Raw genomic sequence first — 17833 nt, forward strand, 5'->3', positions numbered from 1 at the left:
GGTCTCCTTGACCCTGGGAGGAAGGCGTCCTTCCCTTCCTGTTTACAGATGCAGAAGGTGAGGCCTGGGGAAGGAAAGCCCCTTACCTGAGATCACCCACCTTTCAGAAGCAGAGCTCTGATGCCGGGCAGTCAGCCTCCAGAGCTCGCAGCCCAGCCTGTCCCCGGCTACCATAGGGCCTCATAAAGATACATCCTCCTCACAGAGAGCTCAGAAAACAGAAGCAAGAAAGGGGAAAACGTCAGCCACCAAAAGAAACAGCTGTGGGCATTTAAGGACATATGGAGGCACGGAGGTGCCCGCCTTTTATTCCCAGCATTTTGGGAGGGAGAGGCAGGGTCATTCCTATGAGTTCAAGGCCAGCCTGGTCTACATAGCGATTTCTAGGCCATCCAGGGCGACATAGAGACCTTGTCTCAAAAAAAAAAAAAAAAAAAAAAAAAAAAAAAAGATACACAGCCCAAAGTCTTTCCCATGTTGTGTATTCTCTGTGCATCTATCCAAACGAGATCACATGACTTGGGCTCTTGGGCAACATTTCCTCTCTTTCAGTAAAGCCTCCCCTGTAACATGGTCCTAACGGGGAGGGTCTGGTCCTGCAGTGCAGATTATGCACTGGGCCTCCCGCAGTGGTGAATGTCCCTCCTGTTACAAATAGCATCCCTGTTATAAATGACATGGAGGTGGGTACTGCTTGCCCTTTCTTGTGTACCGCCCCAAAAGGAGGGTCTTAGTGGATACCCCTGACAGGGACTCCACACTGTCATCTCAGAGATGCAACATGAAGCTGTGGCACAACACAGGACAAAGCCTTTCCTTGCTTCTGTGACCTGCTTCGGAACAATCACAGTTGTGGTGTGTGTGTGTGTGTGTGTGTGTGTGTGTGTGTGTGTGGTTTTTTGAGACAGGGTTTCTCTGTGTAACACTGGTTGTCCTGGAACTCACTCTGTAGACAAGGCTGGCCTGGAACTAACAGAGATCCACCTGCCTCTCCCTCCTGAGTGCTGAGATTAAAGGCTTGGGCCACCACTCCTGGCTCCAATCATAGGTGTTAAAGTCACTATTTCATTTTGAATTCCCTGGGACATAGGGAGGGAGACTCAGGAACACTTGCAGACTGTCACAGGCCATACTGAGGAATTTGATAGAGAGCACTCACAGGTCCCCATTGGGGACAGTGATTAATAGGTAGGAATGAGGGACTTCCATGGCCCAGAACTATTACCTGTTCTACCGTCCCATCATGCTTTGTATATATAGAACAAGTGCAAGGTCAAGTGACTCTGAAGTCCAAGACAACAATTTAAACTTCAGCTTTGGCCTTTCTAAATACCGGGCCTGTGTAACCCCAGAGGCCACAGACCTATACGGCTGGCCATAGAAAGCAGTTTGGATTGCCACCAAAGAGGCCAACTCTAATGAGGTCTGTATTATTTCTGTGCCTACCCCTCTGTTCAGAAGTAGATGTTAGGGCTGGGAATGTGCCTCAGTGCTAGAGTGCTTGGCTAGCATGGCTGAAGGCCTGGATTCTGTCTCCAGGACAGCATAAAAACATAAAAAAGAAAGAGCTGGGCGGTGGTGGCGCACACCTTTAATCCCAGCACTCGGGAGGCAGAGGCAGGCGGATCTCTGTGAGTTTGAGGCCAGCCTGGTCTACAGAGCAAGATCTAGGACAGGCACCAAAACTACACAGAGAAACCCTGTCTTGAAAGACAAAAAAAAGAAGAAGAAGAAGAAGAAGAAGAAGAAGAAGAAGAAGAAGAAGAAGAAGAAAGAAAGAAAGAAAAGGAGAGAGAGAGAGAGAGAGAGAGAGAGAGAGAGAGAGAGAGAGAGAGAGAGAATGCAGAGCACCAAAATACTGTCGAGGTTGGCTGGGCTCCTGGAGGAGAAGGCTGGGCCCAGAAGGTGGGGCCCACTCTCTAAACACTCGGTTCTGCCTGCCAAAGGTTTGTCCCTGGCCTGGCCTTCCTCCCAAGGGCTGAATAATCTAGATAGTTGACATTCTGCACAAAAGAGCAGGCTCCCTGACTAGCCCCAGTCATGTCTTTGCTGGGAACCCTTGGCCGGTACATCCTGTTTGGAACTGCTGAGGGGCTAGGAAGCCCAGGATGCCTTTGGAGGATGAGGCTGGCATGTGGAGAGGGCCATAGGGGGAGTATAGGCCAGTCCTGAGTGGGGGTGCCTCATCTCTGAGTAGAGAAAAAAAACCTCCCTTCTGGGTTGTTTATCACCCCTTCCTCCCTCCCCCTCAACCTATTTTCCCCCAGTTCTGCCTGGGATGAGCCCTGGCATGGCTGCACCCTTGATGTGTGAATGGTACCAGCTACTTTACTTTGTTATGCCTCAGTTTCCCCACCTCCAACCTGCTCCTCCCTCCTGGTGATGTCATCAAAGTACAATGAGTTAATCCATGGTTTCTTCAAACTATCTGTAACATAACTGTTAACTTTAGCTGATGATATAAGACTCTCGACCAACCACACAGGCGCTCTTCCATTTAAAGTCCTGATCCCTGATAAAATCGACATAGTCTGTGGACTCTCTCTAGTACCATTTGTACTCAGGCCATCACATCATCTCCTTCAGACATTTCTCAACATCACCCTTTGAAGGGAAGGAAAGGAAGACACCAGCCAGCCTGGACAGAGGCCTGGAGGAGGAGCGAGCTGCCATCTGGAAGCCACTATGTGCATAATGAGTGCACACCCCAGCTCTAGCGTGTTACCCCTGAGGTCCCTCACCCACTGGTAGTGCTCACAGCCTGGGTGCGTGTCACGGTGCCTTGCTTCTTCACTTTCTGTTGAGCCATAAAAGGATAAGGCTTGAGGACTCAGGACATCAAGGTTGCAGGCCTTGAACACTGTCCCAAGCTCAGCAGGTTGTCCTCAGTCGTCCAGATCCCCTCTGGAACCATCATATCGTTCACAACCTGGGTAAAAGCCCTCCCAGACTGCTGCGGCAGAAGGACGGACGGCAAAAGCATGTGCTGGGACCTCCACTCACTGGCAACTCCTCCCCTGGCCCGTGGAACCTAAAGCCAGGGATTTCTATAGTGCCACAGGGAAGCCTCGACCTTGTATGCACTTTACATCCCGGAATCTGGCATTAGTCTCTGGTGATCAAACCCTTAAGCTCCAGGCTGTGCTATTCAGAGAAGCTGCCAGCAGCCATGTGCTGCTGTTTCTAATGTCAGCTTTCATCAGTCAAGATTTATATAAAATTATAAATTCAGATTTCCACACACTAGCCATATTTTGAGTCCCCAGTGGTCACATGTGGCTAGTAGCTGTCATATGGGACAGATTACAGACCATGCTCATCCTTCCAGAAAGTTCTATGGGGCATGATGCCCTAAAGTAGTACTTAGCAGCTGCCTACCTGGAGCAAGCTACTTACTGCTCAGGCCCTGGGTTTCCTCGTCTGCAAAATGGAAATTCACCCGTTCCTTAGCAGACATGTGACCTAGTGCCTGCCTGGCCAGGCAGTATTTTGGGAGCCCAGGGTGCAATATCAAATGACACAAATATAAAAAAGGCCCATGGGGCAGACCTTGTAGAGGAAGGACTATGACATCCATCTCTGAGGGTTGAGGACAGAAATGGAAGAAAAGAACAAGCTAGCACAGTTGACATGCTTAATACATGTTACCTGCTATTATTATTTTGAGACAAGTTCTCACTGGAGGCCCAAGCCAGCCTGGAACTCAGTCCTTATGCCTCAGCCTCAAGTGCTGAGATTACAGCATTTGCTACTCTGCTTAGCTGAGCTGTTATAATTCTAGTAATTTCCCACAGTTCGGCCACTCAGGACAGTAAGTATGCAACACATATATATGTAGCACGAATTGTTAGAAGACCTTATTAATAAAAACAAACCTGGAGCCAGGTATTGGGGTGAATGCCGAAAGATCAGAGAGACAGAACCAGCCACAGCTAACCTCACCTTGCCAATTCCTCAGCTGATCTTGTTTCCTCAGATTGAAAACCTCTGAATCCTCATCCTTATGGATTTCAGCTGAACTGCTGCTAAAAGCTAAAAGCTTTAAAAGGTTCTAGCTCAGGGTTGGGGATTTAGCTCAGTGGTAGAGCCCTTGCCTAGCTAAGTGCAAGGTCCTGGGTTCAGTTCTCAACTCTGGGGGGAAAAAGGCTCTAGTTCCTGGTCCTCATGCCTTATATAGCTTTCTGCTTCTTGCCATCGCTTCCTGGGATTAAAGGCATGTGTCACCATGCCTGGCTGTTTCCAGTGTGGCTTTGAACTCACAGAGATCTGGATGGATCTCTGCCTCCCAAGTGATAGGATTAAAGGTGTGTGTGCCATCATTTTCTGGCCTCTATGTCTGTCTAGTGACTGTTCTGTTCTCTGACCCCAGATAAGTTTAGTAGGGTGCACAATATATTGGGGGACACAATATCACCACACACATAGGTCTCCACTTTCTATTCTGACTCCATGGCAGACATTGCTAATTGATTGCCACACACACCCCCCACTCCCCACCCCTCCCACACTTGTACTCCAGCACTGAGGTAGCAATGGGATTCTTGGAACTGACCATCAGGCTGCACTGACACATTACCAGGACTCTCACTTGTCCCTGTAACCTTCACCTCTGCTCTCCCCACCCCAAACTTCCTGACCTGCACAGTCCTCGATGCTGAGATCCCTTAGGTTCTGACTGCAGAGTTGAGGCTCTGTCTCTTGTCCCTCTTTAGAAGAAGCAAACATGTGGCCAGTACCTTGTCAGCTGCGAAGCTGCTCCTCTGCCGGGTGCCAGTCACTGGTTCCTTGTTTGCCTGTTGAGTGTAGACTCTGGTTGCTCTGGCACTCTTCAGGTGTTGTGGGGTCTGTGGTGGTCTCTTTTATTCAGGAAGGAATGGGCTGTGTCTCTGCTGGGCAATCAGTGTTGGCCAAAAGGTGCTGAGCAAAGCCAGCCTTGTGTCTGAAGTAGGGAGACAGATGCTGCGCACAGTGGGAATAGGGCGAGATAAGGGAGGGCAGAGGCTGACTCTGCCTCTGGGAACCAAGGGGAGGCAGGAACACAGGGTTCTGGAGAGTATGCCTCATGCACAAGGAGGTGCCCATCCCCAGTCATTGTGCCCAGGATCTGCAGCCTGACCCTTTGAAATGCCAGTCCTAGAGCCTCTTCCCCACAAGGCCTAGACTCACTCAGCAGACTATCCTGGCTGAATGAATCTCTGGGTTTTGTTGAATCATCTGGTTTTGCTGCTTGTATGCATTCAGTCTCTGATTCAGTACAGCAGGCCTTCATGACCCATGGTATAAAGGCAGGCTACCTTTACTTAACTCTTGCTTCTGTCACTTAGCAGCTGTGTGACATTGGGCCAGTCACATGGCAAAAAAAATTTTGAGACCCAGGCTGACCTCCACCTTGCTACTTAGATGAAGACGACCTTGAACTCCTGATTTTCCTGCTTTCGCCTCCTCAGTTCTGGGCATACAGGTGTGCTCCACTACACCTGTCTTTTGGTAGTGGGCATGAAACCCTGGGCTTCATGTATGTTAGGCAAATACTCTACCAACTGAGCTACAGTCTTGGTCCTACACGGATACTTTTGTGGCCTTTCTGAAATGAGGGCTACCATCCCTGAGGTTTGGGGGGAGGGTTGAAAGTGAGTTATTGCATAGAGATGACTTAGCATGATGTCTGGGGTGCTGCAACTGTATGCTAGGTACAAGTTGACTGCTTCTGTCACACATACATGCACAAGCATTTACACATATATGCACCCACACAAGAACACGCTCCGATTTCTGCATGTAAGGTGTTATTCTCTTTCACTCTGTGGGAATGGGAATGAACTTTTTTTTTTTTTCTAGACAGAGTTTCTTTGTGTAACAGTCCTGACTGTCCTGGAACTCGCTCTGTAGAGCAGGCTGGCCTCAAACTCACAGAGATCGCCTGCCTCTGCCTCCTGAGTGCCAGGATTAAAGGTGTGCGCCACCACTGCCCCGCAGAACTTTTTTTTTTAATGCTACGCTGCCTATGAAGGCAGCTCACTGGGAAAAGGCACTCTTACTGCAAGTTTGCCAACATGAACTTGAGCCCTGGAACCCATGTAAAGACGGAAGGAGAGAACCAACTCCACAAAGTTGTCTCCTGACCCTCCACATTTGTGCCATGGCGTGAACCCCTCATAATAAATAATAAGAAAAGGTAACATTGAAGGATAAACTCTCCCAGGGCTCCTGGGGGGGGGGGGAAGCATGTTTGCCCACAACATGCATGAACATCAGGAAAGACATTTGAGCTATGCATGCAAGGGTAAATGGGGGGCCAATAGGCAGACTGCAGGGGGAGAGGGGACCTCAAAGGGAGCAGGGAATAGCCTTGTAAGCCCAGGCAGAGAACAGGTTGACCGACACATGGGATGCATGCAGGAAGCAACATGCAGTAGGGTGACCCCACAAGGGCAGATGCCTCTTAGCACTGAGCTGGGTCTCAGGCACAGAATGCATTTGAATTTCTTAAGTTGACCATGAATTTTGTGGAGATAAAGCCCATGTCTCCCCACTCTTTGCCACCCCCAGCATACATTTCTTATCAGCCTTAAAGGTTTTTGGAAACCAGCTGTGGGCCTGCTGTCTAGCTGTTCAACCAGCCAAGGGCAGGAGGATAGGAGTTTGAGGCCTGCTTAGGTTATGTTGCAAGTTCAAGACTGGGCTGGGCAACTCAGTGAGATGCTGTTTTGAAATGACCAGTAAAAAAGGGGGCTGGGGGCTGGGTGGTGGTGGTGCATGCCTTTAAGCCCAGCACTCAGGAGGCAGAGGCAGTTGGATCTCTGACTTCAAGGCTAACCTGGTCTACAGAGTAAGTTCCAGGACAGCCAAGGCTACACAGAGAAACCCTGTCTCGAAACACCAAAGAAGCAGACAAACTAGTGCTCAACAGGCCAAGACTGCTCTGTTGGAATAGTGAGGGCTTCCAACCTTTCCCCAGGATGAAAGTTGAGTGCACTGGGAGCAGGGTGGGTTGTTTATTGTTTCTGCAGGTGGAACAGGAATGGTCCGGCTGGGGCTAAGCCATTCTTTATGGCTAGGGGGTTAATAATGCCCAGTACAACCTGACTCAATTCCTCATGATCTAGGGGCTATTACTCAACAATGGTGAGACCCTGTCTCTAAATAAATAAATAATGTTTCCACTTTGAAGTTTCTAGACTCCTTTCCCGTAACCTGCAATCCCTGCTAGAGGATACTGCCCAATCCTTAGCAGATCCTGGGTTCCAGCTGCACGCATGTCTCTGATGTGGTTAGAATAAAGGAGGATGGCCTCCTGCCCCACAGCCTAGGTGGCCTCAGCCCTTTAAGGTAGCCTGCAGCCATGGTTGAACACTGGCAGGGAACAAAGCTGTCCCCTAGTCTCCAGGCGACCTGGGGCCTCCATTCCTGCTGCTCTTCTCCTATGGTGACTCCTTTTTTTTATGGAAAGGCCGAGGCGGGACTCCAGTGATTAATTTGGCCGTGATTAGGGCCAGTGGTCTTTCTCCTTGCATCCGTGGGATTGACACACCCTTAACCACCGAGCCATTTCTCCAGCTCCTGAAACACTTATTTCTAAGGATGCCTCCTAGCTCATTTCTCATCACTGATCCCCTAGGTCCACAGATGTATCCCCTCCTGTGAGATACTGACAGCTGCATCAATGTGCCAGGCCTTCCTCCCCTTCCTTCCTTCTGACGTCAGCTGTATGTAGATCCAGAGTCGGTGTTGGCCACCAGGCCTGCGGTGGCAGCTGTGCTTATGACTGTCACTCATTACCTAATTAAATGATACATAAATGTTGAAGCAGCAGGGTAAAAGCTGGCACACATCTCTAGGAAGATAGATGAAACTCAGAGGCCAGAGGAGGGAACTGACTAACAGAGAAAGCACCGGAACCAGGTGTGTGGGTGGACGGAAGCTGTGACTCTGGGTGAATCTGCCGCGGGATCCACCCTGTCAGCTGGATCAAGGAAAGCTCACACTTAAGCTGAGGCTGTGTTGCACACCTGTCATCTTAGTTACTGGGGGGTGAGGAGGCTGAGGCAGGAGGATGGCGAATTCAATGCCACTTCATGAGATTTTGTCTCAAAATGAAAAGTAAAAAGAGCTAGGGTCGAGTGCTTCCCTGGCAGGTGAGAGGCCAGTACCACCTCCACAAAATCTCTCCAAATGCTAAAGAATGTCCTTATAACAGGGCAAATAACACTTACAAGGGATACACTCATATCCTACATGTGGCACTGGAGATTTAATTTTTTTTTCAGAGTTTTATTCCATCTGAATGATTTAAGTTTTATTTATCTAGGTGGCTTTTTTGTGTTTTTTTTTTGAGACAGGGTTTCTCTGTGTAGCTCTGACTATCTACCTGCCTCTTCTTCCCGAGTGCTGGGATTAAAAGTGTGCACCACCACTGCCCTACTTAGTTTTTTGGTTTTGGTTTTTTTTTGAAACAAAGTCTCATTCTGTAGCTCATGCTGGTCTCAAATTCCTAACTATCATCCTGCCTCTGCCCTCCAAGTTCTGGGGCTATAGGTCTTAGTCACGACTTCAGGCTTAAAAATTACAGTATTTGGGCATGGTGGTGCACCCCTTTTTTGTTTTGTTTTGTTTTGTTTTTCGAGACAGGGTTTCTCTGTGTAGTTTTGTGCCTTTCCTAGGACTCACTTGGTAGCCCAGGCTGGCCTCGAACTCACAGAGATCCGCCTGGCTCTGCCTCCCGAGTGCTGGGATTAAAGGCGTGCTAATCCCAGCACTCAGGAGGCAGAGGCAGGTGGATCTCTGAGTTCAAGGCCAGCCTGGGCTACAGAGTGAGTTCATGGTCAGGGCTACACAGGGAAACCTTGTCTTTAAAGAAAAAAGAAACAAAATTATTATCATTACTGGAGGAAATGGGATATCTCACTCTACCTGAAGGATACTTTACCACCTGCAGCACGTGCCCTTACACGCTGTGGAAAGCTGTGGAAGTGCAGAGTGACCGTGATTTCTTATTTGCATATCTGTATTTACATAACATTTCCATTAATTTTTTTTCTCTGTGGACTTTTCTCAAATAATCCCTTCACTTTTCAGTGTATAATAAGCTTTTCAGTGGAAATTGTACCTAAGCCTGAAATTACAAATGTTAATATACTTATTATTACTAGTGAGTGTGTGTGTATGTTGTGTGTGTGTGAGTTCAAGTGAGTGTGTACCACAGTGTGAACTTCACATGCTGAGCTATCTGGTTTGCCCTGAAATCATGTTATTTACTGTGGGCATGGGTGTGTGAGCTTGTGCATGTGGGCACACACACACTGAAGCCAGACGAGGATATTGGGTGTTATGGTGTTATGGTGGTTTGAGTGAGGATGGTCCCCAGCCGGGCGGCAGTGGTGGTGGTGGCGGCAGCGGCGGCGGTGCACGCTTTAATCCCAGCACTCAGGAGGCAGAGCCAGGAGGATCTCTGTGAGTTCGAGGCCAGCCTGGCCTACAGAGCGAGATCCAGGAAAGGCGCAAAGCTACACAGAGAAACCCTGTCTCGAAAAAAAAAAAAAAAAACCAAAAAAACAAAAACGTTACAGCAGTCAGAACAAAACACAATTAGGCAGAAGACAAATGCCAGGTCTGTGGAGCAGCTTCGGTTGTCTTATTTAACAGAGAAAAGAGTAAAATTTGATGAGTTTTTTTTTTTTGTTTTGTATTTCACATGCACTGGTGTCTTGCCTGCATGTGTATTTATGTGAGGGTGTCGGATCTCCTAGAACTGGAGTTACAGACGATTATGAGTTGCCATGTAGGTGCTAGGAATTGAACCCAGGTCTTCTGGAAGAGCAGCCAGTGCTCTTAACCACTGAGGTATCTCTCCAGCCCTCTAAAATTTGATGTTTTAAAACCATTGTCCAGCCGGGCGGTGGTGGCGCACGCCTTTAATCCCAGCACTCGGGAGGCAGAGCCAGGCGGATCTCTGTGAGTTCGAGGCCAGCCTGGTCTCCAAAGCGAGTTCCAGGAAAGGCGCAAAGCTACACAGAGAAACCCTGTCTCGAAAAAAAAAAAAAAAAAAAAAAAAAAAACAAAAACCATTGTCCTCTAAAATAAATCACAATTTTCTAATATTATTTTACTCATATTTTGTTCTTGGTGCAGCCAAATGTTCATATTGTGTTCAAAGTTCCTAGTATTTTTAAAAAAGATTTATTTACTTACTTACTTACTTTATGTATATGGATGGTTTTGCCTGTATGTACATTTGCACACTAGAAGAGAGCATTGGATCCCATGGGACTACAGCTATAGATGGTTGTGAGCCACCACGTGAGTGCTGGGAATTGAACTCAGGACCTCCGGAAGAGCAACCAGTGCTTTTAACCAGCTCCCATTATCCCTCCAGCCTGCCCCCTCCAAAGTATTTTCTTAAAAAAAAGAAAGAAGAAAGAGAGAAAGGAAGGAAGGAAGAAAAGAAAGAAAGGAAGGAAGGAAGGGAAGGAAGGAAGGAAGGAAGAAAGGAAGGAAGGAAGGAAGGAAGAAAGAAAGAAAGAAAGAAAGAAAGAAAGAAAGAAAGAAAGAAAGAGAAGGAAAGGAAAAAAAGTGTGTTGCTCTGGCTTGATCATCTTGTGGCCCGGCTGAACCTCCGACATTTTAGTATCCTAGAAACTGGCCCAACACACCCCTCTCTAGATAATACGGTGATATACTAGTGATAGGCGGGACTCAGCTACATCAGATTCTACTAGAGCTGTGCAAAGGCGGTGAAGGGTACCCTGAAGACAGGATTCAAAGCAAACGCTGGGAAGACTTCTGACAGCTGCATAAAGATTTTGAGTGAGGAAAGAATACGGTCCCTGCCTGCTGTGTGAAGTACTGCATCTTCAAAGCGAAGACGTGTAGGCACCTGTTATGGTGACTAAAACCAGCCTCACTTCACAAGCAAAACAAACCAACAAACCAAACAACAAACAAACAAAAATCAAAACGAAACAACCCACTTGTCTTGTTCATAGCTGATGATGCCAATAAATTGACACGCTTCACTTTCAAAAAAATTACATTTATTTATCTATGTGTGCATGGGAGGAGGGGTGCACTCCAGGGCCTTCCAGATGCTTCAGCCAGTGAAGGTACTTGCTGCCAAGCCTGAGGACCCGAGTTAGATCCCTGGGACCCACAAGGTGGAAGAAGAGAAGTGATACAAATTGTCCTCTGACCTCCGTTCCTGCCCACTGTGGCATGCAGGCTTGGGGCTGGTGCCTCCCCAGTCCTTAACCGAAAGAGATCTTCACCTCTGTGCAACCCCCGGACTCCCAAGCAGTAGAAACCTAGGTCACATTGCCTGAGGAGCCAGTAGCCAGGAGCCCCGAGGCAGCACCTTCAGCCCCGACTTGGGCAGCTTAATCTTTCCGACATCCCTGAGAACCTCTTTTTAAAGCGTTCACAATTGGTGAGATCAGCTCATTCCATAAATAGCCCTGTCTATAAATAGCTCTTCCCGGGGAGGCACCTGTTTCAAGGTGCAGTCACTTGCTGAGGAAGCAGGAGTGGGGTGTGCGCTCATTCACCTGGCAGTTCAGCTGAGGAGGAACTTTTCCTCTTCAATTTTTAGCCCCAAGGAAAATGTGGGAACCACGGCCCTGACCTCAAAGAATCTGTCAGGGTTCTGCGAGGACAGAAATACAGCCGTTGAATATGATGGGTTTTGCTGTTTTGCTTTTAAAGATTTAAAAATGTCTGTGTGTGTGTGTGTGTGTGTGTGCATGAGTTTATAAATATTATGTGTGTGCAGGTGTCCGTGGAGGCCAGAGGGTGTCAGATCCCCTAAACTGGAGTTACAGATGGCTGTGTGACGTACGTGGGTGCTGACAACTGAAAACGGATCCTTTGAAAGAGCAACATGTGCTTTTAACCATTGAGCTGTCCCTCCAGCCCTTGGTTTTGAGACAGGGTCTCATGTAGTTCAGATTGGTGTCAAACTGATTGTGTAGTCAAGGATGATGACCTTGAACTTCTGATCCTCCTTTCTCTGCCTCTTGCATGCTAGAGTTACCTTTCTATCTGGGTAAATAAGGGTTTTGTTTGTTTGTTTGTTTGTTTGTTTTGTTTTTGAAGACAGGGTTTCTCTGTGTGTAGCCCTGGCTGTTTTGGAACTCTCTCTGTAGACCAGACTGGCCTCGAACTCACAGAGATCCACCTGCCTCTGCTTTCCAAGTGCTGGGATTAAAGGTGTATGCCACCACTGCCCAGCTAAATAAGATATTCTTAAAAAATGCAGCACAGAGTTCTCTCAAAGCCTGGGTAGCCCAGCAGCCTGACTCAGTCTCGTGATTTCCAAACTCTGCTTCCTAATGGAGATGTCAAAACCTCTGAGGTCGGATGGCCTAGGTTTGAAGGGCACTTTCACTGTGTCTAACCCCACGTGTGGGCCCAGTGCATGCACAGCTGCAATCTCAGTACTCAGGAAGCTGAGATAGAAGGATTTCAAGTTCAAGGCCAACCTGGGCTATATCATAAGAGGCTGTAACAGAACAAAACCAGCCCTAGAGGATGGCTTCAACTCTCCTCTGGGCTGATACAAGAACAGAGTACCCTCCAGCCGAGTTGAGAATTAACTGCACAGTGAGGCATGGAGGAACACACTTGTAATCCTAGCACCTGGGAGTGGAGGCTAGCCTGGGCTACATGAGACCTGTCTCCAAAAAACCAAGGTGTAAAAGGGTGGATATGATCAAAACACATTGTATACATGCATGACATTCTCTAAGAAAAATTATGTAAGAAGCCAATCAGCTGATGGAAAACAGCCCCACAGAACTTAACATGATGTCTGTCACTCTGTGCAGGATCACAAGACATCACACTTGTTAATGCCAGATAAGTGACAGGTAGGATTATGATGTCATTACTATTAATGTTATAGAACGCTGCCGTGGCCTGGCTTAAATGAAGTTGCAATTGCCATTTTATACATTACCGGCTATATCGCTTATCTGGGTAGGCATGGTCTTGGAAGGAGGCTACAAAGGAGCTCACAGAAATCAGTGTCTCCAGGCTGTGGCCACTGTCTATCTCTTGGGACAGTAACTGGTCCCAGCAAGACCTTTGAAATTGGAGGGATGTGTGTGTGTGTGTGTGTGTGTGTGTGTGTGTGTGTGTGTGTGTGTGTGAGTGTGAGTGGTACGGGATGTATATGTCTGTCTGGGATTCCTGTGGCTCTTAGAGATGGGCATCTATGGTGATCTAGATGGACAAATCCCTGCTGTGGACCTGACATTCTTCTAGGGGTGGACAGACAAAATATAAGATGAAAGAGAGGCGGCAGCTTCGGAGAGTGATCAACAGGTGCCGTGAAGCAGGAGCTTGTGTGATAGTGACCAGTGGAGTGTTCCAGAAGGACCCTTGTAACACTGGAGTGCTGATGAAAACCTTGAAGGGGGGTGACATTTGAGGTCCCAGTGAGAATCAGCTGGGCTGACTTGGGGGTAAAGTGTGCCAGGCAGAAAGACATCATTTGTCTGAAGAGCAGAATGAGCACTAAAGAGGCCAAATAGAGACACAGAGAATATTCGAGCCAAAGCCTTGATGAAGCCATGCCTGAAATCCACCTTCATCTGGACTCTACCCATTAGGTCTTGGCTTTCCTTCTGTTGCTCATCCAATTAGAATTGAGTTTTCTAAGCATCCACACTGATGTGAGCACTTGTCTTCCTTACACCGTAAGCCTGATGAAGACTGGGAGAAATCTGTCTAGTTCAAGTTTGCATACAGTCAACTCTTATTTTATTTATTTGTTCATTTTATTATTACTGGTTTTTCCTGCCTCCGTCTCCTGAGTACTGGGATTAAAGGCATGCACCACCACCAACTCCTATCAATTCTTTTATATGGTTTTTATTTATTTATTTATTTTTGTTGTTTTTTTGAGACAGGGTTTCTCTGTGTAGCTTTGCGCCTTTCCTGGAACTCACTCTGTAGCCCAGACTGGCCTTGAACTCACAGAGATCCGCCTGCCTCTGCCTCCCGAGGGCTGGGATTAAAGGCGTGTGCCACCACCGCCCGGCCCTGGTTTTTATTTTTTAACTTGATTTATTTTATATGTATGAGTGTTTTGTCTGCATGTATGTATGTGTACCACATGCATGCCTGGTGCTCACAGAGGACAGAAGAGGGAGTCAGATACCATTGAAATGGAGTTATACATGATTGTTAGTCATTATGTAGGTGCTGGGAATCGAACCTGGGTCCTATAGAAAAACAGCAAGTCCTCTTCACTGCTCAGTCATCTTTCGAGCCCCTAGAATGCTTTTTAAAATCATATTTATCTACTTTTAGGTGTGTGTGTGTGTGTGTGTGTGTGTGTGTGTGTGTGTGTGTGTGTGCATGTGTGTGCACAAGATCTTATTCCGTAGCCCTGGCTGTCCTGGAACTTACTTATAGATTCAGATGACCTGGAACTTATGTCAATTCTCCTGCCTCTTCCTCTGGGGTCCTGTGGTTATAGGTGCAGGCCATCACACCCAGCCAGATTACTTTCTGTATTGTGATAGTCTACAGAGCCCAACTGAGATCAATTACTCCCAGTACAGCTGAGTAGATTGACAGAATCAAGGTTCGGTGGCAAACCAACCCTTTTACATGTTCAGTCCAATAGAGGGCGCCCTCAGCAAGGAGCAGAAAAAAACAGTTGATGGCCCTAGGGAATTAACTTCCCCACTCAGGTGGTAGGCAGCATGGTGCCTGGAATGTAGAGCCAGAAGACAGTGGCAAGGTCAAGTACACTTTCTGATAATAATTAATACTTTCTTCCTTTCTTTTGTTTTTGAGGCAGGGTTTTACTATGTAGGCCTGGCTAGCCTGGAACTCACTATGCAGCCCTAGCTGATCTACAACTACCTCTGCCTCCTCCATGTTGGGATTAAAGAACATGTACCACCATGCACCACCATGCACCACCATGCACCACCATGCACCGCCATGCACCGCTATGCACCGCCATGCACCACCATGCTCTTCGGTAGTAATTTCATATGAATAAATAATATATTTACATGGTTTAAAAACAAACCCATTCTGGGCATAGTGGTGCAAACTTTTAGTCCCAGTACTTGGGAAGCAGAGGCAGACAGATGGATCTCTGAGTTCGAAGCCATCCTGGTCTACAGAGTGAGTTCCAGGACAGCCAGGGCTACACAGAGAAATCTTGTCTCGAAAAACCAAACCAAACCAACCAACCAACCAAACAATCAAAAAACAGAGGATGGAGAGATGGCTCAGTGGTTAAGAGCACTTGCTGCTTTCAAAAGGATCCAAGTTCAGTTCCTAGAACCCAGATCAGGCAGCTCACAACTTCCTGTAACTCCAGCTTCAGGGGATCCCATTTCCTCTTCTGGAATCTTTTCATGTCTTTAAGGGTCATCTGAAGGCCTGGCTTGGGGGCCCATACCTGCAATCCCTGCATTTGAGAGGTGGAGGCAGGAGAATCAGGAGTTCAGAGCTACCCTCAGCTGCACAGTGAGTTGGAGGCCAGTTTGGGCTAGATGAGACCCTATCTCAAACACACAAAGAGAACAGACCGGAAGGAGCTTAATCAGTAATCAGTAAGTGCTTGCTGTGGTAGAATGAGGTCCTGATTTGACCCCTTGAACTCATATTTAAAACATAAAGCCACATGTGGTTGTGTTTGTGGTCCCAGTGCTGGGGAGGCGAGGGAAGTGGAGACAGCTGGACCCTTGGGGTTCAATGGCCAGCCAGACTAGCCTAGTAGGTGAGCTCCAGGCCAGCTAGAGAGCCTGACTGAAAACACAAGGTGGAAGGCATCTGAGGTCCTCTGCTCTGCTCACACATGCTTATATGGAAGGAACACACACACACACACACACACACACACACACACACACACACACACACGGGGGGGGGGGCCACTGGAACTGACTGGTTGCACATTTGAACATTCTTTGTGATTTGTGTGGTAAATAGTTTTCATGGCTTTGTTTTTTGTTTTTTTTCATTTTGTAGGGGGTGGTCCTACTCTTTCTTGGCAGCCCACCCATATGGGTATGTATGTATGTTTGTAGGGGTTTTTTTGTTGTTGTTTTGTTTTTTTTTGTTTTTGTTTTTGTTTTTTTTTTTCAAGATAGAGCTGTGTGACAGCCCTGGCTGTCCTGGAACTCACTCTGTAGACCAGGCTGGTATGTATGTAGTTTGTATTGAGACAATCTCATGTAGCCCAGGATGGACTTCAATTGGCTAGGTATCTGAGGACCAACCTGAACTCCTGATTCTCTTGCATCCATCTCCCAAGTACTAGGACAACAGGTGTGTGTCTCTATACTTTTTATTTATTCGAATGTATATATGTATCTGTGTGTGTGTGTGAGAGAGAGAGAGAGAGACAGAGTGTGCGTGTGTGTGTGTGTGTGTGTGTGTGTGTGTGTGTGTGTGGTATATGTGTGTGAGTGTGAGAGGGTGTGTACGTGTGGTATATATGTTTGTGTGTGTGTGGTATATGTGAGAAGGTGTGTGCCTGTGTGTGTTGTATATGTGTGTGTGTGAGAGTGTGTTTATGTGTGGTATATGTGTGTGTATGTGAGAGGGTGCGTGTGTGTGTGTGTGTGTTATATGTGTGTGAGTGTGTGTGTTCTGGGTTTTAAATTTCAGTTAGAAAGACCTTTCCTATTCCGGGCAAGAAGGAAGCACCTCATGTTTTTTTCTGGCCCTTTTGGGGTTTCCTTTCTTCATGTTTTCACACTGACGCCTGCTGTAGACATGGCCATCTTCCCTTCCCTTTACCAAGAACCACTGTGAGCTACATCAGTTAGGAATTTGTTTTATCCTCTCTCTATGTATGTATGAATGTATGTGGGCACATGCATGTGTACATGCATGCCATAGTATGCTTGTGGGGCTAGAAGATGATCTGAGAAGGTTGGTTCTCTCCTTTCTTTTCTTTTTTTCCCTCTCCTTTCTTTGTGTGGGTCCCAGGGATCAAACTCAGGTCATCAGCTTTGCCCCTCCAGTTTTGACTTTACATTCATAGCAGCACCTCGCCCCTGTGTGCAGCTCCTGGGCTGTCCACCCACCCCCATTAACCCACCCCTGATGGACAGATTCATTCATTTCTTTTGTTTTGTTTGTCAAAGATTCTAATTTCCCCTCCCTCTCTTCCTTTTTTTTTTGACTTATCTTATTTTCATTTGTGTGTGCACACGTGTGTGCACATGCATGTGCAGATGCCTACAGAGGTCAGAAAAGGGCATCAGATGCCCCTGGAGCTGTAATTACAGACACAGTGCTGGGAAAGAAAATAAAGTCCTCTGGAAGAGGACAAACCATCTCTCTTAACCTGAGACAGGGTCTTATTTTATAGCCCAGGCAAGCCTGGAACTCATATGTAGCCCAGGCTGGTTGTCAATGTACAGTTCTCCTTCCTTACCTCCTGAGTTCTGAGATGACTGGTGTGAGCTGCTGTGCCCAGACTAATCTTTCTTCTTCTTCTTCTTCTTCTTCTTCTTCTTCTTCTTCTTCTTCTTCTTCTTCTTCTTCTTCTTCTTCTTCTTCTTCTTTTTTCATTTAAGGTGCTGGGGAGAGAACCTGGGACCACTGGGCCACACACTCAGTCTCAAGGGTCCTCCTATCTGTTGTACATTGTTCCTGATCTTTTCAGTTTCTGTCTAGGATTCTTTTTAGTTAATTGCAAATCTACAATGACCTCTTTTGATGTCTGCCTTTGCTTATGCACATCATTTCAGTTAAACCTGAAGTCGTCCAGGGAGGCTGGCCATGTTATTCTTATCATGGGAAGAGAGCATACTCTTGGAAGAGTTTCAGGCCTTGTTCCATGGCTGGGGGCTGAGAATTACAT

The sequence above is a fragment of the Peromyscus californicus genome, unplaced genomic scaffold, assembly GCF_007827085.1.
Source record: "Peromyscus californicus insignis strain IS unplaced genomic scaffold, ASM782708v3 Scaffold_8__1_contigs__length_139910024, whole genome shotgun sequence".
Classification (NCBI taxonomy): domain Eukaryota; kingdom Metazoa; phylum Chordata; class Mammalia; order Rodentia; family Cricetidae; genus Peromyscus; species Peromyscus californicus.